We start from the raw sequence: 26292 nt of genomic DNA, 5'->3' as shown, positions 1-26292 counted from the left end.
AGGTCAATACTAAGTCAAGTTTGTTTTTATTTAAACTATATGTTCTCTCCTTTAAATATCCTGCATGTGTTAAACCTAGGCATACACACCATAGTTTATAGGTGGCCGTGCAAATCAGAAAGAGCCCTAGATTACAAGTTAAATGTAAGGAGTTCTTGTCCTGGTTTCAGTACTGATCACTTAATTCCTCTACAATTTTGCATCCATAAAATAAAAACAATGGCATCTGTATCTGTTTCTTCTGCTGTTGATATGAGGAGCACATGAAATAATGCTAGAGACAGAGTTGGTGCTATGGAAAAAAGATTGAAAGAGTCAAAAGACAAGAATCGACATTCGATCCCAACCACTCTCTTATCAATTCTGCAACTTTGAGCAAGACACTTTACAGTCTAAAGCTCAGTTTCCTCATCTATTAAATGGGAATATTCACCCATAGCCTGCCTATCTTACATGATAAACACTATGTAAATGAAACATGTAACTGTTAGTAAAATTTTAAAAGGTATTTATACACAGAGTTTGCAAGGTATTAGTCCTCTGGGCAGAATTTGTATTGGAGAGCGGACCATAAGTAAAAAAATATATATGTTCAATATATGTGTTAGTTTTCTACTGTGTACACAACTCATTACCACAAATTAGTGATTAAGCAATAGAAATTTATCATCTTACAGTGTCAGTAGGTCAGGAGTCCAACACAGGTCTCACTGGGCTAAAATCAAGGCAGCAGTGAGCATCAGTGGGACTGTGTTGCTCAATGATGTCTAGGGGGAAAGCTGTTTCTTTGTCTTTTCCAACTTCTAGAAAGTACCCATATTTCTTGACTCATGCCCCTTTCCTTCATCTTCAAAGCTAGCACTGTTGCATCTCTCTGACCTTTCTTCAGTTATTCAATCTCTGTCTGAACACAGCTGGGAAAGACTCTTCAACTTAAATGATTTTTATGATTAGATTGGGACTGTATACATAATCTGGGGTACTTTCCCCATATCAAGGTCTATAAACTTAATCACATCTGCAAGTCCCCTTTGCCATCTGAGATAGCATATTCACAACTTCTAGGAATTAGATGTGGACATTTGGGGTGGGTGGGATCATTATTGTGCCTACCACAATGTGTAACATAATGAAAGTGCTAGTTACAGAGTTACTAAAAAGGGTGATCTTTTCTTTTTTGCTAAATTACCCCTCATTTGATCCCTGATTGAAATTTGATCCAACATTGAGCCCTCATCACATTTAACCTGCCACAGAAATTATATGAGACTATCAGCTTATTAACCCATCATCTCACTAATTTAGTCATTTACTGTCTTTCAAAAGATATTCTCTGATGCAGGAAAGAGATTCTTGGAAGTGCTGCCAGAGGCATCAACTATTGGAAAGAGGAAACAATACAGGAAAATTTGAATTGGAAACTTCTGAATAATATTAGAATAACCTTATTTTTTCACGGTCTCAGGCTATAAGACCTAAAAGGAATGTTAGAGATCAGCAGATCCTAAGAAACTGTATTTCTGATTGCTTTTGAAGTATATCTGCCACACTCCTTGTCAACCATACTCCACAGTTTAAAAAAAAAAGGTTTAGTTTTAAAATAGATGTACATCATATTTATTTATTTTTTTAAACTTTTTATTTTGTTTTAAGTTCTGGGATACATCTGGGGGACATGCAGGTTTGTTACATAAGTAAACGTGTGCCATGGTGGTTTGCTGCACCTATCAACCCATCACCTAGGTATTAAGCTCCGCATGCATTAGCTATTTATCCCAAAGCTCTCTCTCCTCCCACCCCACTACAGGCCCCTGTGTATGTTGTTCCCCTCCTTGTGTCCATGTGTTCTCATTGTTCAGATCACACTTACAGGTGAGAACATGCAGTGTTTAGTTTTCTGTTCCTGTGTTAGTTTCCTGAGGATAATGGCTTCCATCTCCATCCATGTTCCTGAAAAGGACATGATCTCATTCTTTTTTATGGCTTCATCGTAGTCCATAGTGTATATGTACCACATTTTCTTTATTCAGTCTATCATTCATGGGCCTTTTGGTTGATTCCATGTCTTTGCTTTTGTGCATAGTGCTGCAATGAACATATACATGCATGTTTCTTTATAATAGAATTATTTAAATGTATATAATAATATATATAATGGGATATATGTAATGAGATTGCTGGGTCCAATGGCATTTCTTTTTCTAGATCGTTGAGGAATCACTACACTGTCTCCCACAATGGTTGAACTAATTTATATTCCCACTAACAATGTAAAAGCATTCCTTTTTCTTCACAGCCTTGCCAGCATCTGTTGTTTCTTGACTTTTTAACAATTGCCACTCTGACTGGCGTGTGATGTTATCTCACTGTGGTTTTGATTTGCGTTTCTCTAATGATCAGTGATGTTGAGCTTTTCTCTTATGTTTGTTGGCTTTATTTCTAATTAAGACGTTAGGTTGTCAGACTTCTTGTTTGTCATTGCTAGAACTTAGTAAGAATTGACACCAAAGTTAAAATGAACTTATCCAAATTTAATTCAGTGCTTGGTTGTGTCTTTTCCCAGTACCAATTACAGTAAGATTCTTGCTTCCCTTTATCTAGACAGTAGGTTCCTGTTGATATAAACTAATGCTATATCTGATTCTGTCTACTCAGCCTGGGGGATTAGGGAGACTACAGTTGGAGTTTCATCTAGATGGTGGAGTTTTAGGAGATCCATGACTCTACCAAGCTATGGGACCCATAGGAATGAAAGCATAATCTAAAATCGAAGGTTGTATGTGTGTGTACATGTCTTTACCTTTGCACGTGCATGTTTTTATGTGTCTTGGAAGTAGGGTGGGGTTTAAGGCCAGAGAATAGTGTTCAAACTATCTCCATAAAGGGAAAAGCTTGGGAGGGACGTTTCATAAGCTAGAACACAAGCCAAGGAACTGAAGGCCATCCAGAGTGGTATAGCTACAGGTGATAGATCATGTTAGTCAGGAGAAGGCAGAGGACTCTTTTACATTAATACACTGTATGCAACAGAAATGATAGCTAATCTCCATTTAAGACCAATCCTGTGGTTTGGGCAGGTGGCAAAAAATTCTAGGAAATGGTGATAAAAGCTGAAGTCATGTGGGTCACAGTATCTTCCTTCTGTGCAGTTAGTCCTTTAGGACCATGACTCCCCGCTAGGGCTTATAAACAGAATTCAGACCCTTGGAGAGGGTTATGTAAAGGCTAGTCAGCGAGCCAGTTTCCAAGACAGGAGGTGATAGGATTCAGGGCATGTTCTTCTACCCGTGGGTAAATAGCAATGCCAATCCAAAAGCCAAAGCTGAAGCCTAGTAACAATGTGGGAGCCAAAAGGATGGGAGGTGGAGAGAAGGCCACAACTAGTGCAAACGTGCTGCTGGAATCCTGGATTCTTGGATGAATCCCACAACCAATGCCAAAACCCTTTCCAGAATATCCCAATGTGCTTGTTTCCTGGGTGAGAGATGGCTCACCAGAGGAGCTGGACTGAATGAGTCTGGGTGAGGGACCATAGTACTTGCAGCCCCATGAATGAGGAAGGCAGGATCTATGAGCAGAGCCCATAGATCTATGTCTACAGCTGTCTTTTTATTCCATGAACCAGAGTAGTCTCACCCTCTTCAGCTTCTTGTAATGGAGTATCTCCTTCCAGCACTTCACTGAAACTCCTTCTTTGAGGATCACAAGAGCTTCCCAATAGGTAAATCCAGAAGATTTTTCTCAACTCCCATTTTCTTTTTGCCTCAATCAACTCGATTGGCCAAGCCCTCATTACTTGACATTTTTCTTCCAATTCTTTTTTTTTCTTTGAGATGGGGTCTCACTGTGTTGCCCAGGCTGGAGTGCAGTGGCACAATCTTGGCTCACTGCAACCCCTTCCCCCCAAACTCAAGTTATCCTCCCTCCTCTGCCTCCTAAGTAGCTGGGATCACAGATGCATGCTACCATGCCCAGCTAATTTTTTTTTTTTTTGTATTTCTGGCAGAGATGAGGTTTCATCATGTTGCCCAGACTGGCCTTGAACCCCTGAGCTCAAGTGATCCACCCACCTCAGTCTCCCAAAGGGATGGAATTACAGGCGTGAGCCACTGTGCCCAGCTCCAATTCTTTCTTGTTCTCTACATCTTTGGTTAATTACTCTCTCATGTAGGAGAGCACCTCTTTCTCATTCTCCTGCAAGAACATTTGGGGGTTCTTGTGACTTTGCCCTTGAAGACTTGCTCTTCTCCGCTTTTACTCTCTTTTCCAAGATTTCAGTTATTCTCCTGGCTTCAATTATTTGTTCTGCATGGATGATTGCAAAGTGTGTACCACCAGGCTTGACGTTTCTCTGTTCTTTTCAGTCCCATGTAGGAACTCTGTTTGGGAGCAAAATAATGATATATACAATATATAATGAAATTAGTATGTTTGAATTTAAATTAAGAAGATCCAATATCTGAGAGAAGCTGTGCTGCTGTACCCCCAAATAGGCAAAAACAGTGAAATTTACAAAGAAATTAATTCAACACAAATAGGTTTCTTTAAGATAGAGTGGATGGTTATTTTTTTCATTTTTCAATAAACTTGACCACAGAAACTGAATATATATCTCCTTCACACAAGGAAGTTCCCCACAAGTTCAGTTTAGTATCACCTTTATCAGGATGCAAGATTTTCCCATTAGGCTTCCCCTGCTTTGATCTTGTCTATTAAGGGGTGAGGGCCCTTCTATATATCCAGGATTGTTATGTGGCAGGAGGTCCACAAGAAATGAGTGTGAGCCCGTCTCCGAGACAGTCTTTCTCTTCATTCTTTGTATAATACAGCAGCAGGTTCTTGTTTCTCACCCATCTAAGCCCTCCTCTCTGTATAGTTCTTTTAAAATTGCTCCTCTGCTTTCTCTCTCTTCTCCCGCTTGGATCATCCTAGAGGTAAAAGCCCTGGAAAAAATGTCTCTTAGAAGAGAAACTGCAGCTGGCACTGAGGTTGGCAGTTCACATTAATAAACTTTTGGCAGTTTCAGCGTTGGCTAGGGGGTATTAGTGCAAGAGAAAATACACAGAACAAGGTTAATATTTTTAGCTGTAAACCTTCTAGATATGTTTTATGCATGCTTGGTAGAAAATCAATTACTATTAGAGTTATCACCAGGGAAGGGCAGCAAGGGCACCAAATAAGGTAGTTTAGACCATCAGACCACCCCAACAACAAATGACAAGGCCTTGGAAATGTGGGGAGGTGGAAGTATATGCCTAATTTGGGTGGGAATGTAGGTAAATTGATAAGCTTGCCAAGGGGATGAGACTGGGTAGGAATTTGTGAGGATACAAAACAAGAAATACAGACTAGAATGTTCTTGGGTTTTATACAAATATATAATAAAACCAGCACTGAAAACATAATGTCAAGCACTCTTCTGAATGTACTCTATGTATTACCCAATTCTCACAGCAGTTCTCTAAGTGACAAAGTATATACACTTTACAAAGGAGATATTGAGACACAGAGTAAGTAGCAGAGCTGGGTCTTTGAACTAGATCTCATAATCTTAATTGTTACACTATGATCCCTGTAAATCAAAGAGTGAGAGTCGGATAACTTCTGGGGTTCTTTCATCGTTAATAAATGATGTGACTGTCTTAGCTTGGGCTGCTATAACAAAATACCCTAGACTGGATGGCTTAAACAACAGACATTGATTTCTCACATTCTGGAGGCTGGAAGGCCCAAATCAAGATACTGGCTGATTCAATTTCTGAGGAAGCCTCTTCCTGGCTTACAGACAGCTGTCCTTTTGATGTGTCCTCACATGGTGAGAGAGGAAGCTCTGATGTCTCTTCTTCTTATAGGGGCATTAATTCCTCATGACCTCAACTAAACCTAATTACCTCCCAAAGACCCCATTTTTTGCTACCATCGCACTGGAGGTGAGGACTTCAACATATGAACTGGGCAAGTGGAGGTGGAGACACAAACACTCCATCCATAACAGTGACTGTGTTTTCTCATGGTATTATCTGTTTTGCATGGTTGACAATAGGGCCTGGAGGACACTGTAGAAGAGCAGACAGAGACTCAGGCTTGATTGCCTGGTGCCATGCGTAAGCCAGCCCAGGAATGGAGCAATCTGAGCAGCTCACTGCCTGGATTTCCCTCCTTGCCCTTCATGTCATCCTGGAGACTTGAGCCCTCCTCCGGGAGGGAGAAGAACAAAGGTTAGGGTTAGCACTGCTCACTTGAAACTTCATGTAAGTAACTGCTAAATTGAACACATATGAGTCATGACAAAATCAAAATGCAACATTTTTATCTTCTGCCATTCTTTTATATATTACTCAGTGGGGGCAATCTTCTCTTGCCTCCAGAGAAAGACTCCAGAATGTTCCATGGTTTCTGCCCATTCTTATTTAATGGACTAATGGGATAACACTCAATTTAAGTTGCAAACAGTGTAATTTTAGTATTTAGAATGCCAAGCTCCATAAACATGTACTACTTCAGTGAGTCCTTATGACCAGAAAGAGAACATCTCATATTTTCTTCACAGAAGTCTACTTAACAGCAAAAGAGAGAAATAGGTGTATTCCTACGGGGAGGGTCTAGTGTGGGTTCTGGGAATGTAGTCCTTGTGTAGATGCAGCATGTAAAAGTTTTCTTTGATAGTTTATATTTTAACTTAAAAGTTTGTATCAGTCTTTTACTTATCTCCATTATGTATCAGTATTTAAGAATGATACAATGTTAAAAACGATTAACTGGGGAAATTATTACACATTTCTTTTCCCTCCCTCCCAATCTCTGAGTGTAGTTCAGAGTCTAAGAAAACACTTTGTGCTGGCCCCGTGATGTTGTGTTATCCCTTCAACCTACTGCCTGCCTCCGGCCTAAAATGCGCAGCCCAGGCACAGATGACAAATTTTAACATCTATTTAAAGTCTGTGATAGGCACATAGCTTTCTGTTGTGTAACTTTATTCTAAATAATAATAAAAAATATGGGTACATAGTAGGTGTATGTATTTATAGGGTACATGAGATGTTTTGATACAGGCATGCAATGCGTAATAATCGCATCATGGAAATGGGGTGTTCATCACCTCAAGCATTTATCCTTTCAGTTACAAACAATCCAATTATACCCTTGTAATTTAAAATGTACTATTAAGTTATTATTGACTATAGTTATCCTGTTATACTATCAATACTATACTTCCTGGATTTCTTTATAAGCTTAAAATATTTCATATTCATAAAACATGAATAAAAAAAATTAAAGCAATATTCTCCCAAAGTACTATCTATGAATCCAGACTTATCTCCTTATACTTCTCTTATAGTTTCTTGAATAGAGTGTGCAAATTTATGATATCAAAGTTTTACTTATTGCATTCCCTGGCATGGAATTTTATCTTTCTTTTTTCTGCTTGTCTGAGTCTCACCCTTTTTGTGAGGCTCAATTTAAATTTCATCTCCAACAGAAAGCCATGCCAGATGTCCTTAATCCTCATTAATCACTTTCTATTCTTCTTTTTTATACTTTTTGTGACTTAGAATGTCAAGTATTTTATTTTTAAGCTTATAAAATTTGAAAACAAGATAGCCTAGGTTAAATAATATAGTATCCAAAGCTGAATGTGCTCATTTAGAGCTTTTTCTCTGTTTGAAAATACAAAAACAACTTCCTAAAACTCCTAGGTGAGAATACCTCTGTTTGGATGATCTGTGATTAGATGAACTGTTGATAACATTCCTTTTTTCCTTAGTAAGTGTTTCAGAAATTCTAGAATAGATGCATTTTTCTAACCTTACACAGACTATTTTATTCCAAGTATCTCCTGAGAGGCATATAGCACATACAGGAATCCATCTCCATCCTTCTTAGATTCATATGCTTCAAAAATCAGTGAGAAAATGCCCACCATACTTTGTTCATCAACAGGAAGAAGATTGGATTAGCATTGAGTTGTAAGTGCCTTCTAATTGTCTTAATGAGTTCTGTTAAAGAAAAAAAAATCAATAATACTTGTTAAATTATGGGAAGGAAACCTGTATCAGGACCATTGAAATAGGTACAGGGACCACTGCAAAGATGTCTTGCACATGAAGAGAAAGATTGGGTTCAATTCTGAATACAGCATGGGCAAGTGGGAACTTATAGCCATAGAGCAGGGTGTGGGGTAATGGATGGACAGTTACTAGGGGAAACATCAGGGTAAGGGGGATTCTGACTAAACCGACCTAACAGGATTCTTCCTGAAGACAGGCCAGGGTGATCAAACATCACCTGAGGGATGGTGGAGGATAAGGAACCTGATCAGATATCAAAGGTAATCAGATACTGAGGGTGGGGAGAGTCTTGCTAAGCTGACTTAAGAGGGCTCTTTGCTAACACTGTATTTTACAAGGAAGTGCACAGATGGGCCTAGGAGAAGGTTCAAAGGCCTGATTAAAGTTTGGCCAAGCAAAGAACCTTTGTCAGTTTACTCATGCAGATGTGATCAGGTATCAGGAACTTGGTTTTATCTAGCACAGGAAGCTGCTTCTCACTCTTGTGCAGTCTATTTATTATGGGAATTGTGGTAGGATGTTGCCCTCAGATAAAGCAAACACTGACTCTGTTATGAAGCTGCTTGAAGGGCTTCTCCCCTGCCATGGCATGGGAGACTGAGCTGAGGAACAGGGGAGTGAATGCTCCCAGCTGCTCAAGGGGTCAACAGTGGTGAGTCTTACTTGGGCCAATCAATTCTTTTGCTAATACTTGGGACAGTCAATTCCTTTGCTAAACAGCTGAACTATGTACTACCTGGTCTATTCTTGCATCCCAATCTGCCTATCACGGTTATCTTTTTCTTGTTCTCCCTTTCCCTCCCCAGTTAGCTGATAAGTGCCAGAGTAGATACTTTAAAAGTGTTAGAACAAGTACTTGAATTATATGAGAAAGAGAGTTAGTCAAACATTATATCAATTGCTTTCATGAAGATGGGTGGGAGATGGTTCATATTAATGTATATTACTTGCCAGGTGAGTCTTTGCAGGAAATCATTGAGTATCTCTTCTTTGCACTTGAGATGTAGCAATGTGCAAAACAGATGGTGGTGGTGATGGTGATGATGATGATGAAACCATACCTCGTCCATTTGGATGTGGTAATAAGTACTTCTCATCAGTCATGTCTTACCTGAGGCACTCAGTGAATCTCTGCATATTGAAATGTTTCCAGTAGTAGAACTCAAAGCACTTACCTCATTGAGTGCCATGATTAGATATATTAAGGCTGTTGCTTGGCTATCAGAAATAAGTGCTATCTCTAGGGCCGGGCGTGGTGGCTTACACCTGTAATCCCAGCACTTTGGGAGGCTGAGGCAGGCAGATCACCTGAAGTCAGGAGTTCAAGACCAGCCTGGCCAAGATAGTGAAACCCCGTCTCTACTAAAAATACAAAAATCAGCTGGGCATGGTGGCACATGCCTATAATCCCAGCTACTCGAGAGGCTGAGGCAGGAAAATCGCTTGAACCCAGGAGACGGAGGTTGCAGTGAGTGGAGATCGGGCCACTGCACTGCAGCTTGGGCGACAGAGCAAGACTCGAGACTCCGTCCCCCCACCCCCAACCCCCCCCAAAAAAAAGAAAGAAAGAAAGAAAAAGAAAAAGAAGTAAGTGCTATCTCTTAATCTCCTACGCAAGTGATTGGTAGGAATTCATCCTCTTATGAGATTGTCTGGTTAGGCTTTTGCTGAGAATGGATACTATTGAATGTAGGGCACAGATTTGTATTCTGGAGCAGACCACAGTAAAACTGTGCCAATATTCTAAAAAGAGGAACTCCATAATAAAGAAAAAGCAAAATATAAGAACCATACCAAGAGATACAATAACAGAGTAAGAGCAAGAGGTAACGGTGTTGCATCTCCAGTAACAGAATAATCCAGTGTGAAACAGTTCCTTTTAATGCAAAAGTTGTGATTTCAAGTTTTTAAAAATCGTGTTTTTCTTGTTTATAAAGTAATACATCCCATTAGAAATATTAGAAAGTTACTAAAAGAGAATTAATATAGGGGCTGATTCTGGATATAAATTCCAATTAGAAACAGATAGTAAGTGGTCCTTCCTAATTTCTCCTGGAAACTTTCCCTATTAGGTAAAGATTCATACTTTATTTTTCTATGTATAAGGTACTCTATGCTTTGTTTTACCAGCCTTGAGAAAAAAGGCTTTTTTTATTCTTTATTTTAAAAAGCTATAAAGCATGTATTTTTCTTTAATTCTTTAATATATTTTTGTAGAAAGGTTGAAAAACACAAAAATGAATAAAGTTAAAATTATTTTTAATCCCACTATTGCTAACATGCTAGTATTTTGATGCATTTATATATAGATTATGTATATGCATATGCATATATGCCATGTACATTCCAACATATACATGAAGAATTATAACTGCATGGAAAATGTTTATAATGTATTGCAAACAGAGAAAAGCAGGATAAAAAATCTTTTACATGGCTTGATCTCTTTAAAATTCTTCAGCATCATGTACTTAATAACTTCATGATAGTTTCCCATTTGGATGTGAACTGATAACCTTTTCAGAAAGGATGGAACGACTCAATAAATTCAGGAAATTCTCTCTATTATGAAATGAGGGGAACTTGTCTACTTATTGTTTTGTCTCTTCTTGATAATTCCATCTCTTTTTGTAGCACTTTCAAGCATCCAGAGCATGTAACAGAAAATTTATTGCCTGTAGAGGTTTTAGAATTGGATACCAATATCAATATTTTAATAGTCAATATTCTAATATTAACATCAATATTCTGAAGGTAAAATTAGAAAATGGAGAGAGTCACAGACTTCCTTCATATAGTTAGAACTTCAAAAATTAAAACATAGCTGGGAGTGGTGGTTCATGCCTGTAATCCTAGCACTTTGGGAGCCTGAGGCAGGAGGATTTCTTGAAGTCAGGAGTTTGAGACCAGCCTAGGCAATATAGTGAGACTTCGTTTTTCTGAAGAAATTAAAAAAAAATAGCTGGGTGTGGTGGCACATGCCTTTAGTCCCAGCTACTTATGAGGCTGAGGTGGGAGGATCACTTGAGCTTGGGAGATCGAGGCTGCAGTGAGCTGTGATCACACCATTGCACTCCAATCTGGATGACACAGTGAGATCCTGTCTCAAAGAAAAAACAAGAAAAGTAAAAACAGCTTGCTTGTTTCTCTCCCAGTACCTGATAAAATAGGAGATACATTTCTCTTGACGATGACATCTTAGAGTCATGATCAAATACCTCCTTAGTCCTACAACACAGAGAAATGGAAAAATATTCTATGCTCATGAATTGGAAGAATCAATATCCTCAAAATGGCCATAGTGCTCAAAGCAATTACTGGGAATAAATCCAAAGGAAAATAAATTATTCTATCAAAAAGATGCCTGCATTTGTATGTTTATCACAATGCTATTCACAATAGCAAAGACATAGAATCCATATACGTGCCTATCAATGGTGGATTGGATAAAGAAAAAGTGGATGTGTACACCATGGAATACTATGCAGCCATAAAAAAGAATGAAGTCAGGTCATTGGCAGCAACACGGATGCAGCTGGAGGCCAGTATCCTAAGTGAACTAATGCAGGAACAGAAAACCAAATACCACATGTTCTCGTTGATAAGTGGAGCTAAACACTGAATACACGTGGACATAAAGATAAGAACAGTACACACTAGGGACTACTAGAAGGGGGAGGGGTAGAGCAGGGCATGGACTGAAAAACTACTTATTGGGTACTATGCTCATTACCAAGATGATGGGACAATTCATGTCGCAAACCTCAGCATCATGCAGTATACCCATGTAACAAACCTGCATATATATCCCTTGAATAATATGTGTGTGTGTATATATATATATATATAATTATTATTTAGAGTCCTAAACTCTGTGATTCCCCAAAGCCAGTGCATAGATCAAAGTAGCTCCAGACTGACACTTTAGGGAGGCTTTTAAAAAGGACTGATTCCTGGACCCTGGTTCGGTATGTCTAGAGTAGGACTGGAAGTCTATATTTTATGAAGTTTCCCAAGTGATTCTGATGAATAATCCAGTTTGAGAACCACTGCCCTGGGAGCTGTAGTGTAATCCAATTATTTCCTGGCCACTGGAAGGGAAGAGGTGAAGATGGAGTTTGATTTATTATATGAAACATAGGTTCCCCAGAGAGGGTCTCCCTGGAAGACATTTAAAAAATCTATTTCAAAATAGTCTTTAATATTTCATTGATTGTCATTCTAAAGCCATAGCAAAGATGATGAACTTTGCAGGTTACTTCCAACCATTCAATTTTATAAAATTGTGTGTAGTTCTATAAATGTTGCAATGATCTTTAGAAAAAATTTTCCCTCTAGTTAAGAGTGCATTTCCTTCCCACCCATTAAGCTAAGCAATCATGACATGTTCACACCCCTGAGCACATTTAGTTCTCGATAGAAAATTAGACATTTAGTTTATTGTGGGCACTTAAAGTCACTGGAGATTTTATGATGACTTTTATTTCTCAAAAAAATCTATATTAAACATAAAACTAATATTTATTTCCTTCATTTTTATATAATTTGCTTTGTAAATATATAGCCTTTTGTCTAATCTTACACAATAAATGACTTGTTTTGAACAGATGCCTTACTTTAATAGGATCTTATGTTCTCTCTTTGAATATTTTCATACATTTTTAAATTAAAAAATCACCTTAACCAAAGATGTAATGTATTCTACAATATAAAAAGTGCTGTGTCCCAAATTTTCAGTCATTGTAACACTCTAGCTAGTGAAATTACTACTGTAGTGGAAAATTGAGTTTCAGCTCTACATCACTTCTGCCTGCTGTGGGGATCTGTTCTTGTCCAAAACGAGTGGCCCTGGTGAGTCTGTCAATTAGTATATCTACTGCTTTGTTCTCAGGGGTGAGCATGTGAGCTCAGGTAGACCAGTTATAACAGCCTATAGTTCTTGGAGCAGTAATTGGCTTAGAAATGAGCATTAAAATGATCAATCTGATGTTGGGTGAGAGAATTATCCTTTTTTTAAAAAAAAAATCCTCCTGAATTGGCTGAACTGGAAGAATGTGACTCTAGGTCAATTAGAAGTAGTTTTTCCCACCAAATGATGAAAGTTTGTTTGAATAAAAATTGAGTATTTGGAGAGAGGCAGAAAATAGAGATGGGGAAAGAGACTTATGATGTTCTAGATCTAATTGCATTGACTAGTGAACTTCCAGCAATGTGAAGTTCCTGAATTTGTTTTTTAAGTGATCTTGAATTGAATTGACAAACAAATTGAATTGAATTACACACAAAAAAAATCTTGACTAATGCAATTATTTTCTTCATTTTCCAGATGAGTAAATTGAAGCCCAGAAAGGCCAAGAAACTTGAACCATTTAGTAAGTCAGACTTAAACTCATGTCCTTACACTCTAAATCCTGTGTTCTTTATATCATGCTTTCATTCCTCAGCGTCTACTAAAGAAGTCTGGTATTCAGGAAAAACGTGACTTAAGAAGTAAATATGGCTGAGAATGATATTATACAAAATAAAAAGTTAGCCGAATTGCTTTTGATCCAAATGTATGCGAATCTTTGCAAAATTACAAGGGTCTAAGGTGTCAAACATTAAAAAACAATAGGCTAAATACTTAAAATGAGAATTTAAATTTTATGTTATCCAAAGACAAGCACATTTTGTTCAGTAGTCCTTCAGAATTTTAAGTAAGTTTTGTTAAATTATGGGCAGCAGACACAAACCAATAATGCACAAATCTGCCCATGCTCTACTCTGTAGGCTAGCAGAGATATCCTGTTGCAAGTTAAAATTTTACAAATAGCAGGACCTCATGACCTACCCTTAAATTGATGGGCTAGTTTGAATGACTAAAACATATGTATGTGGAATTTTTCAATCAGACAAAGTGATGTAAAGAGAAAATGAAGTTCTCTTTACTATCTGAAGTTCACCTTTACCATAGTGACAGATTAAAGCTTGTTTCTTCAGGGCCCTATTGTACCTGGAAGTGTTCTTTGATTTTCCTTTTTTTTTCTCCGAATCTACCCCTGTTTGTCTTTGACAGAATACCTGTGAGAAAGAATCTGAAGAGCATGATGTTTAACCCTTGTACATTTAAGGAAGTATTAAAGGAAATAAATACAGGAGAAAAGTGAACTGCTAAACATGCCTGAATACATCCTGTCATTAATGTCTGGATTTTATTTTTTACTTTTAATACATATGTTAACATTTTTAATGTAATAACTAATGTATAAAAATCACAATAACATTTACGTAAGTTATATAAGGCATATCTGTGACTCCATCACTGATCTTACCTCAGTCAGCCCTTGCAGGAATGTGATTGTCCCCAAGCCCAGCCTGTGCCTCCGTTTTAAGAGGTAACTAACTCCTCTCCTAAATTTTTTGCTTGTCATTCTCTTACATTTTTAGAAGTAGTTTAATTCTTTTTAGTTAATGTTTCCCCAACAATAACATTGTATACTTTTGCTTGATTTTGAACATTCTATTTGTATCATGCTATATGTCATCTTCTGTGACTTATTTCATTTCACATTATGTTTCTAAAATGTCTTTCTATGCTTGTGAGTAGCTTTAGTTCATTCATTTTTAGGTTGTGTAATATTCCACTGCATAATTATTCTATAATATAATTCATTTAGTCGCTCTCCTGTTGTCGGAAATTGGAAGGTTTTTTCTTTTTTTCTTTTCAATTTTTACTGATACGAAGGATACTGTGATACATGTTTTATTCATTTCTGTTGGTATACATGCCCAACAATTCTTCTAGTTTCTAGGGTACCTAAGAGTGGAATTGCTTGGTCTTTGCATGTAAACTATTTAACTTGATATGAAGGTGTCAAACTGTTTTCCAAAGCGATTAATTTGATGTGTGTTCCCATCAGAAGTGTATTAATATCCATTCATTCAAATCTTTACCAATGTCTGGCAATGTCAGACTTCTGTATTTTTGTGCATTTAGTCTTTCACGGGTGTACTCTCTTCCTGATGTCTATTCTGTTCTGGTCAATAAATTTGACTCTGTGTCTATACCACACAGTATTAATTATTCTACTTTTGCCTTTTTTTCTCTTTTTGACAGAGTCTTGATCTGTGGCCCAGGCTAGAGTGCAGTGGTGTGATCTCGGCTCACTGCAACCTCCGTCTCCCGGGTTCAAGTGATTCTCATGCCTCAGCCTCCCAAGTAACTGGGACTGCAGGCACGCACCACCATGCCAGGCTAATTTTTTAGCATTTTAGTAGAGATAGGGTTACACCATGTTGTCTATGCTGGTCTTGAACTCCCGAGCTCAGGCAATCCACCCATTCAGCCTCCCAAAGTGCTAGGATTACAGGCATTAGCCACCGTGCCTGGCCGGCTTTTTATGCAACTTGTCTTGACAACAAATTATCAATGTTCTCAAAATACACTTTGGGATTTTGCTTTTCAAAAGAGGCCAATGCCACCTCAATCACAGCTTTCAAACCTCCTAGCTCAAGGTTCAATGTCCTTTTCCTAGAGTCAGACAGTTGGCCCTGCCAGATTGCTGTGCACTGTCTCAGAGTATGATAGGACAATATTGGAGGTCCCAGATGTCTGCTCCTTCTGTCTCCAAGAGCCTTCCTGGTCAACACCGTGTTGGCAGGTCAAAATATGTGCTGCTTGGCCGTTTGCCCTTTTATGCATGATCCTGTAAATATCTGTAAGCCACAACTTACTTATCTACTCTCCCAATTATGAGCACCCAGGTTACCTCCAGTTGCTGGACACTACAAACCACACTGTCATCTTTGTGCATATATGCTTACAAGCCTGTGTGAGGATTTATTTGAGATATATGCCCAGGAATGAAATGGCTGGGTCATAGGTTATGTAGATACTTTATCTGCTTAAATAAGAACAGCAGCACCAATGTACACTTTCACATTACTCAACATCTTTACCTATGTTTCTCTGCATGCACAGGTATAAAGTCTGGAAAATTACAGTTTTGGCCTTACTCACACAACTTCCTGAAAATAATTTCTCAACCCTAGTCCCCATACACCATGAAAAGAGCCTTTCCTTATGACAATGTGGACTTGTGCTTCTTTGCCCCACCAGGTCCCTATCTTTCTTTCTGCCTCCTCCCTATGCATGAAGCACCTCATCCTCAAATTTGGGGAGATCCTGTCCAATTTAAAAATTCTGCTACTCAATCATACTAAACTAGAAAGCTATGATTGATTTTGATGAGTATGACTATCTATTTGGGGTGGGAAGAAGAGATGAACATGGTTTGTTTTTTAGATGGTAAAAACAACTAAATAGAACACTAAGAGATGTGAGCAAGCACTAGAGTGGTGCCAAAATTGTTCTTCGCTCTGATCCCTCCGTTCAACAGATCTATAAAGCCCTTCCCAGTCTCTCTTCAGATGCCAGGGCTACGGGATTCCACTGGCTGTAGCACCTCATCGCCTGCTGTAGGCTCCATGACTCGTTTCCAGTCTGCCATCTTGTGGTCCTTCCTGTTGCTGCAGTCATACTGGTTTACCGAGAGGGCAACAGTGGATTTAGTAGACTTCAGGTAGCTTGCGTCACTGCTCCTGTCTCCGTGTAACTCACAATAAAGAGATTTTGGCATCAACTGTGAGCTTAGGGGTAGAAGAAGGGTATATGTTAGGAGGTGGGAGCGGAATCAATTCTTCAAATCTTAATGATGTAAGTCATAAAGATGTTTCCTCGAGCCACTGTTGATTCATTGTTAATGATTCATTACTGCGTTTTCTGCAACACTAAGAAACCATTGCTTCTACTAACTTTATAAAAAACATATAAGATAAAGAACAAGTGAAAATCCAGATTTTTTTAATGAGGTATGTATACCTTCGTGGAAAATTTGAAGACAGAGACAATGTTTTACTATTTTCATTTTTGCACCTACAGTTTCTAGCATAGGCTTGGCATCTTGTAAATATTCAATAAATGTTTGTTGAATGAGTGAGTTAATTGATTCTCCTACCAGTCTGAGCTATCAGTTATGTCTCTGTGGCTAGATGGACACCATGTCTTCCATCCCTGCCAAGAGTTCAACTGAATTCAAGTTTATAAATGGAAATGTGTGTGTATGAAGGAAATAAAACAATTCAGAAAATATAAAGTTTTAAAAACTACCTTTCCTAGACATAGTCATTGTTAATAATTGGGTATGTATCTTTCTAGACCTTTTCAATATTTCTATGTATTTACATATATAAATATACAAATCTATACACACATATAGATTTATTAAAACATAAAAGGGGTTTCTTTGGGAAATAGTTCTTGAATTTGCTTATTTTTCTTACAGTTAATACGTGTAGGAGATCATTCTATGTCCATATGTAGAAGTCTATAGCATTCTGTTTGGCAGATGCATAGCATTACATGGTATAAATGTCTCATAATGTTAAAATCATTTCCCCTTTAGTGGAAATCTTTGTTCTTACAATGTTTTCCTGTACAGTTCTTGGCCATGAAACTTGGTACACAAATGTGTCTTTCTATAGGTCAGTGTCCAAGAAGTGGGGTTGCTGGTCAAAGTATATATTGTATTTAAAATTTTTCACAAATACTCCTAAATTTATTATGAATTTATACAAAGGCCTTGTCTTACAAATTAAGATTAATAAGAAATACTGAAATCATTATTACTTTTTAATTTTTAGGGATGTGTTTGACATGATCCTAAATAATGTGGCTGGCTGAACTTCCTGCTTCCTAATCATTTGTATATCTTCTAGATACTTCTATATATGCTGGCTTGAAAAACTGGCACAGAGAAGCATAACTGGGCTTGATTTTTCTTTTTCTCGTTTCTCCTATGGAGAATTCTAAGCAGCAGGTAGCACCCTGGAGCACTGTGTTTGAGCTCTGAGAGCGGTCCTTCTATGGATTCAACTGGTTCACAAAAGAAAACTTTTGCAGTATCAATATTTGATATATGTTTGACTTCAAATTATTACATTACATTTCTTTTTGTCATGAAAAATGAATACTTATTTATTATAGAAAATATTAAAATGCAGAAAAGTGTTAAAAATATAGAAATAAACTATAGTCTCATAAACCAGTGATAACTAACCTTAACATTTTGGTTTATATCTTACTAGATGTATACTGTTTTTAAGCAAAATTGGGATGACACTATATTACCATTTTATAATCTGTTTTTTTCTCTCTACCTAAAAATATATTACAAACTTTCTGCCATATTAATATGGCATCACTTCAATGATTGGTTTAGAGAAAGCATAACCATATAACACTTTCAGCTTACTCAGAATTTACAACTAGATCTCTGATGCTTCAAACTCATTTAAACACATGTGATCTAAGGCAGATAAATCCTACCTGTATGTTTGTATGTTCTCTGTCACTAATTAGAATAGCTATATCTTTCTGAGTAGTTACTACATACTAAATGTTTTGCAAAGCATGTGACATTATTTCTAATTGTCAAAACTACCTTCAGAAGTAGGTATTATTGTCAAAATTTTGCAGAAGAGGAAACTGAGATTCAAAGAGATTCAGCAAATTGCTCAAGGACGCACAGTGAGCAAATGGTAGGGTTTAAATTAGAATCCAGGTCTATCTGCTTGTAAAACTGTTGCTTTTTAAAACTCTATCTGCTGTTTTGATCCGCATAATATTTTCAAGTATGACTTCTGTTCTAAAAGTCGCTAATATTAACTTCATAATTGAGTTGAAAGTAATTTCTGAAAGGAATTAAGACGCTTTATTTATTTTTTTTAGCTACGTAAAAAAGTTAAAGCACAGTGTTTATTCTCTTTTCATTGATGAAAACAACCCTTTGCTTGGGGATGGGCAGAGAACTTCTGTAACAATTGGAACTAGAGCGCCATCTGTTGACTGTAGAGTTCTAGGCATTTAATACAGGAAAATTACAAATCTGATCATCACTATTACTTTCCTCAACAAAGAAAATGCCCTCAGCTGCTGGGCGCGGTGGTTCACTCCTGTAATCTCAGCACTTTGGGAGCCTGAGCGGATGGATCACCTGTGGTCAGGAGTTCAATACCAGGCTGGCCAACGTGGCGAAATTCTGTCTCTACTAAAAATACAAAAATTAGCCGGGCACTGTGCCGCACACCTGGAATCCCAGCTGCTAGGGAGGCTGAGGCAGGAGAATCGCCGAACCCCGGAGGCGGAGGTTGCAGTCAGCCGAGATCGCTCCTGCACTCCAGTGTGGGCGACAGAGTAAGACTCCACCTGGAAAAGAAGAAACAGAAGAGCCCTCAGCAGCAATCTTGGATGAAAGGTCATTAGTTCTGACTTTAAAAGATCAATTTATAATTGATTTAAATTTCACTGAGATGAAATTTATAAAACATAAAATCAATCATTTTAAGGTGGACAACTCAGTGTAACCATCACCTACTTCTATCTAGTTCCAAAACATTTCCATCACCCCAAAGTAAAGTCCATTACCCATCAAGCATTTTTTTCTTGTTACCCCTTCCTCCACAGCCCTGACCACTGTCAATCTGCATTCTGTTTCTATAGATTTATCAATTCTGGATACAGCATTTCACATACATGGAATCATACAATACGTGATGTTTTGTGTTTCGCTTCTTTCATTCAACATGTTTTGTAGATATAGCCATATCGTAGCATGTTATCAGTACTTCATTTCTTTTTATGGATGAATATTATTCTATTTTGTAGATATATACACAACAGAATATATATATGTCCCACAGTCGGTTTATCTATTCATCTGTTGATGAACATTAAGGCTGTTTCTACCTTTTGGCAATCGTGAATTGTGCTGCTGTGAGCATGAGTTACATTTACTTATTTGAGTATCTGTTTTAAATTCTTTGAGTAAATATCTAGGAATGGAATTGCATTAGCCCTGATTTTAAAATAAAAATGTGGATGAGAAATACCTGACAATAGACTCAAAGATGTTTGATGCAAAGTAAAATAATTATTTCAACAGCGGGAAAAAAAATCAGTAATGAATCTAAGGATGAATATTTTCTTACGCTTATTCACCACAGTGAGTAAGAAAAGTCACAGTGAGTTGAAAAGTCAGCCTGGTTTGAAAAAGTCACTTAACCTCAGCAGCCCTCAAATAACTTATCTTTACAATGAGGCCAATGCAACTTACCTCATAGATTTGTCCTGAGGATTAAATTAGAAAACACAGTGCTTTGCACAGTGCCAACAAACGTCAATTTCCTTGTCCTTTGTTTCTGCCATGACAGCTGATTCCATTTACCTGGAATTTCAGAACGGTGTGCACTTTCACAGCAAAAACAGTCTCTCAGTAATGAGAGGAGAGTTGAAGGGAGTGTTGATCCACGCAGTTGCTTAGCGTGATAGCGATATTGTTTATCTTCCCCTCTGTGGCTCTCTGTGTCAATGTACATGAAATTTAGTTATTCTCTTCTGGATACAACTTACTATGTTTCTGTCTTAAGAGGAGTTCATCACTCTGAAAATGATCTCAGAAGGACTTGTGAGATGTTTAACAGAAACTATATTTTAAAAACATTTTGTATTTTACCTAGCAAACATGCTGATTCTTGTTTTTCAAAATGTAATGCTCATGCAAAGGAAATGCAAAAGTATATCCAAGGTGTGATTAACTTTCAGGTATTCCTCTGAAGCTTGCTGATTTGCAAAATCTGTGTGCCCAAGAGAAACCGTATCTTTGCAACCTTGCAAATATAGTCTGAATCTTAGTTTTGAGGAAATTTTAATTGTAAATGATTGAGGGAAATGCTTATCTGTGAGTGGCTTGACTTGGTGGGCACATCTATTTCCAAAATAAAATTAACTTCAGGGTTTCAAAAAATCTCTCTCTCTCTCTCTCTCTCTACCTGTCTCTTTCTCTCTGTCTCTTTGTGTGTGTTTATGTTTTAAAGATCAAGGCCTTTATAGGAGGAAAATGAGAAAAGCTAAGCCAATCTTAGAAAGAAAGAAATATCTATAATAGGATGTACAACATACAAAATAAATGCAATTTGATGCATTTTTTTCCAGAAGGGCAGGACAAGAGACAAATAACTGCCCCCAGGGACTCACTCAGCCATGACCTATGCTTGAACACATAGATTTCACCTTGAACACTAGCTGTTGCACATTTAGTTAATGCTAGATGCTATATTCTTTATCTTCTTCTGCCAGGACACCATCTTGTCTAGGGAATAATATTATTCCCAATTTATAGACGAGAAGACCTGGACTTACTTAGAGAGATAACTAACAGGTTCAAAGTTTACAATTCTATGGTGGAAGAGCTAGGATTTTATCTAGGTCATTGTAACTTAACCCCTATTTTTTTTTTTCTCTCTCTCTCTCCCTCTTTTTTTGTCCTAGGGTGAAGAAGAGTGCTCACCAGATTCCCTTCTGGTCTGGAAAAAGAAATCCCTTCTTTTGTGGATGTCATGTCTACCATCTCTCGGTGAAAAACATTTCAAGAGAATCCTAAGATGGAGAGAGCATTGGAAGTCATCCGGCCCAATTCCCTCATGCAATTCAAAGCTTCTTTGTAAGGTAGGGCACCATTTACTTTTATAAGGCCAACTTTGCGGAGTTTACTACTTTATAAAGCAAGCTATCGAATATTTACAGCTACAATTGTGAAGAAATACTTGATAAAACTCTTTGAATGACCAGTTTTGCCTAGTAAAACCTTAAAATTACTTTTTAGTTATCTCATTTATTAAATTGTTCCTTTGTTCGTTCACTCAAAAATATTAATTAAGCCAGGCTTGGTCTTATTTAGCTTTGAAATTACAGTGCTGGATGGTTGTGAATGCATACTTTATTCTACAAACCCCGTTGCTTCTAGTTCATATGGAATTTGCAGGTAACTGAAACTCTTTGTCTTTTTTCCCCAAGAACTGTTGCTTAGTCAGATCTGTTCTATTTAACCTGCAGTTAAACGTTTCCCTTAAACTGAAGCATTGAATTGTTCAGTTTTGACCCTTCTGCCAGTTTTTTGAATGCTGATTAATACCTGAGAAGGTACTCTAGTTTTCTGGTGTCTGCAAGATTGGTACACATGCTGTCTGTGTCTTCATTTATATGTTCACTAAACATACTGGATAGAAGGGGGTCAAGTTCAGAAAGCTGAGGTTCTGTAGTACAGATCTCTCCAACGTTTTGACACCTAATATATTACTTAATATTTTTCTGAGTGGATTTATTCAAAGAAATGAATCCAACAGCCTACATGCCTTAATTTTGCCTAAAACTATTCATGAGAAGTAGTTAAAAGCCTTGCTAAATTCCTATGAAAGAAGCTTGACCTCCTGGTGTAATTGTCTCAAGCCTGCCTTGCTTGGCCAAGGACCCAATCTTTAGGCATAATCCCAGAAGATAGGGTCAAGTTCAGAGGCTTAAAGTCACAATATGAGGAGAGATACAAGCAACTCTCATAAAAGTAGAAATGACGTCCATCTTGTATGACTTTATTTTTGGTTAATCTTTACTGCCTGTAATTATCTACCATCTCATGTTTGGGATAGCCACAGCATATTTTAAGTATAATCTTCTAGAATTGTTCTTGGAATAAATTACTTTCCTTAGGGCAAGTTGTGCCATTATTTTTCTTCTCCCTCTGTGCAGCTCCATGATCTTCAATTGTCACTTAGGTTAACGCAGTCACTCATAAAATGTCAGGCTCCTAGAGGCTAATTCCTCTATGTCAGAAACTTGGGACATGTTTTGAAATACTCACTGCTTCCTAATATCTTAGTTAAATAATCAATTTAGAACTTACTCTTTTTCAGTTTCAGTAAGTATGATTTGCATTTATTTATGGGAGTCAAGCAATACTGTTTAATCTCTATCATTTTTTTGCAAGTAAGATGAACTTTTTCTTTTATTTTTTAGAAAAATGCCCCCAGAAGTTTGTTTGCATCATGAAGATCAGATTTTGAGAGATCCAGTCTGGCTCTTCCCTGTACAAAACATTCCTCACAAACAGAATATGGACAATTGTTAAATGTCAAAGGTAAAGTTATTGTGGGAACTCCTTCAAAAAGTTCAAGTGAGAGCCCATTCTATGAGTGACCATTTACATCTAATTTTTTTCTGTGCTATGTTACTTATTCTGAAGTGGTTGATCCAATTCCTAAAAGGGAATATTTCATTACCTTTTATTTCCTATAGCATCCATTCTGACCCCTTTTCAGTTTAATTATTCCCTGATCCCAGTCTTCATTCACGCATTTATTTGAGAAATATTTATTGACCAACAACTATGCCAGGTCCTATTCTATGTGTAGGGACTATAAAGTTGAACAAGACAGAGGAGGTACTGGCCTCAGAATTTACATTCTAGTAGATGAGAAAGTAAAAATAAACACATGAAAACATGAATGAACCGGATATTATAGACTGTGATAGGTGTAGTTTGGGTAAAGCACAGAGTGCAGTAGTAAAGATAAACTGGACTCAGAGTGGGGCTATTTTAGATGGAATGGAAACCTCTGAGGAAATGAAATTTGAGCTGAGACCTAAAAGGTCACCCAAGGACTCATGGGAAAACTCAGTTGTTTCTATCAAAATTTAGCTTCATGAACTCCAGGCCCTTGCAAATGATGGTTACCAGGTGAGAAATGTCTCACTGGCAACAGAAGTTGGCAGACCCAGCTCCAGTTCCATCCCAGCCAACATACCAATGTCATTAAAATAAGGCCATTCATCAAGGTGGAGACTATTACTAGAAACAAGCATTCTAAAGTGCCATTTGAGTGCCAGGCTCTCAACACTGGGCATAGCACTGCTCCATGAGGCTTTTGAGAGCGTGTACTGACGCATGACCAAAAAAATTAAGTCCCATGTAAGTGACGCAACTGCTCCCCAATTACTGTGGAAGTATCTGCAGACTAACTATTGTGCGCGTGTGTTTGTTTGCTTTAATGAATAAATTCAGTCAACCAACCATCTAGCTATTGACTAAATCCATTCTTTTTCTTCCAAAATGTCTATTGGCTGAAGTTTACTGGTTTTTATTTCTATTTGCATACATAATTTTCTAAACCCCATTCTTATGGAACCTTCTCTAAGTTCCTCTCTATGGCCCTGTCCATGTTCATATGGATACACATAAAGGCACAAATACACCAAACTAAGTTTAGAGCAGTCTGGTGCCTGCCTAAGACTTCGGCCTCATCTCCTGCTTCTACCCTCTTTAGTTTAGGAAAAACAGGTAACGTTGCTGAGTGCCAAGTATTGTGCTAGTAGCTTTGCATGCATTTTTTCATTTTATCTTCACAAGTTTCTTCTATCACCATGATCTGTATGTTTGACCATGCTGTTTCCTCCACCTGAAATTCCCTTGGTGCTCTGCCTGGGGAACTGTCACTCATTCTTCAAATCTCAATGGAATGATCTCCTCCTCTGGAAAGCTCTCCCTACTTCCCTAGGAAGAAGTAATCCCTTCCTCAGTTCTGCTTTGATTATAACTTTATAAGCACCTATCACTCTGCATGGTATTAGTTCACTGTCATGTCCATTTCCTCCATTGGGATGTAAATTGCTTATGGGTAATAATTAGGCTTTGAATCATTTTATGATCTGGCCTAAGACAGTGCTTGGCACATACTATAGGCTCACCAGATGATGGCTGAGTAGAATTAAATTGAATCAAGTTCAAGTTATCACTTTGATGTTTATCAATTAACATGTGTAGTGTGTTAAATGGTGGTCACTGAAAACATATGTCTGCACCCTAATTCCTGGAACCTGTGAATATAACCTTATGTGTTAAGAAGAAATATGACCTTAAATGGATATGGAGACAAGAAGCTTATCCTGGATTGTCTGAGAGGGACCTAGATGCAACCACATGTATTCTGATAAGTGGAGAGAAACAGAAGAGGAGGATGCAATGTGACCCTGTAGGCAGAAGTTTGAATGGTGCAGCCACAAGCCAAGGAGTCCCTGGGGCCATCAGAAGCTGGAAGAAGCAAGGAATGGATTCCTTCCTAGTGTTTGGAAGGAGTGTGCACTTGCCAACACCTTGGTTTGAGACTTCTGGCCTCCGGAACTGTGACAGAATAAATATCTGTTGTTTTGAGCCACCCAGTTGTTGCTAATTTGTTAAAGCAACCCTAGAAAATTAATATAGCATCCACAATAAAATTTCTCAAAATATATGTTCCTGTGAAATGGAAGAGTTCTAGGGATCTAGTAGCATATACGGAACCCAGATAAGTTATACAAGTTTTTCCCTGAAAGTCTTTTCAGATTCTTTAGCGGGCTAAGGTGCATTGTGAATCCCAAAAACTTTAGCGTTTTTCAGCATCTATTATCACATAATCCTTTCCCCACCCATGGAATTATATACTAACCTGTTTTTGTAGATGTTGATGTTCTGTAGAACAGAGTTTTGGGGTCTGTATGACTTAAGATCCTTCTACAATGGAACACAGTGAGGAGGGTATTCAGAGGAGTCATAGAGGGCATTGATCTTGCAATATATACTCAGGAAATTACCATGGGCAGAATAAAATGCTTTTGAAAATATTTAATGTTTGCTTGGCATTGTTTCTCTTGGGTTTAGCTTTGCAAAATTTTCCTCAAATATCATTTTTCTTGTTGCCATGCAGCCAATTCACTTCCCAAGGCAAGTTGGTGATTGGCCTAAGGGAAACTATTGAGAAAAAATGGACAGCTCAAGATGTGGTTTGAAACATTGATGTTCTTTCTTGGTGCACTTAACTCCTCTCTCTGCTATTATTTTTCTTCTTCACTCTCCTGGAATCTCCCTCTTTCCCAGTGTAAGTGAGAGTCTAATAGCTCATGATGCAGCTTGGTTTGTTGTGTATTGAAGTGACCGTAGCTGCATTTGTTTTGGCAAACCCATCATCATTTGTCTGAGGCATAACGATGGCCTCTTTATTGATTGTTTAATCCAGTTCCTGAGGCTGGATTAAATAAATGAGACAATTGAACCTCAGATAGGTAAGTGACTTGGCCTTGGTCACCTAGCAAGGCACTGCTAGCCAGACACACAATCTCACTTAGTAATTTCTGTCTAGTGCCTCCTACTAGACAGGCCAAGGCCCAGGGCACTGCACTCTGCATGGGGTGGAAGTAGGGTGTAGCATTGGAATGGAGGTAGTGGTAGAATGCAGTACTTAAAGCCAAGGAGAGAACACTAAAGAATCCATAGCCCCAGGAGAAGTAAAGTCAAAGGGAACCAAAATCCAAAGGCAGTAA

The 26292-nt window shown here is 37.8% G+C and overlaps 1 long non-coding RNA gene across 3 annotated transcripts in view; it reads left to right on the top strand.

The window, feature by feature from the left end:
- The window catches only part of LOC746183 (uncharacterized), a 118407-nt gene extending 92839 nt beyond the window's left edge, over positions 1-25568 (top strand). For 2 of the 3 annotated variants that reach the window (XR_673525.4, XR_010148097.1), the window contains 3 exons: positions 13396-13441; positions 21436-21612; positions 22957-25568. This is a non-coding gene — a long non-coding RNA (uncharacterized LOC746183). Of the gene's footprint in view, positions 1-13395; positions 13442-14124; positions 16920-21435; positions 21613-22956 lie in introns of all 3 variants that reach the window. The other variant, XR_010148098.1, reaches the window with a different exon arrangement.
- The last annotated feature ends 724 nt before the right edge of the window (positions 25569-26292 follow it).

Source organism: Pan troglodytes, chromosome 10 (genome assembly GCF_028858775.2).
Source record: "Pan troglodytes isolate AG18354 chromosome 10, NHGRI_mPanTro3-v2.0_pri, whole genome shotgun sequence".
Classification (NCBI taxonomy): domain Eukaryota; kingdom Metazoa; phylum Chordata; class Mammalia; order Primates; family Hominidae; genus Pan; species Pan troglodytes.
This window is presented reverse-complemented; position numbering and strand designations above follow the sequence as displayed.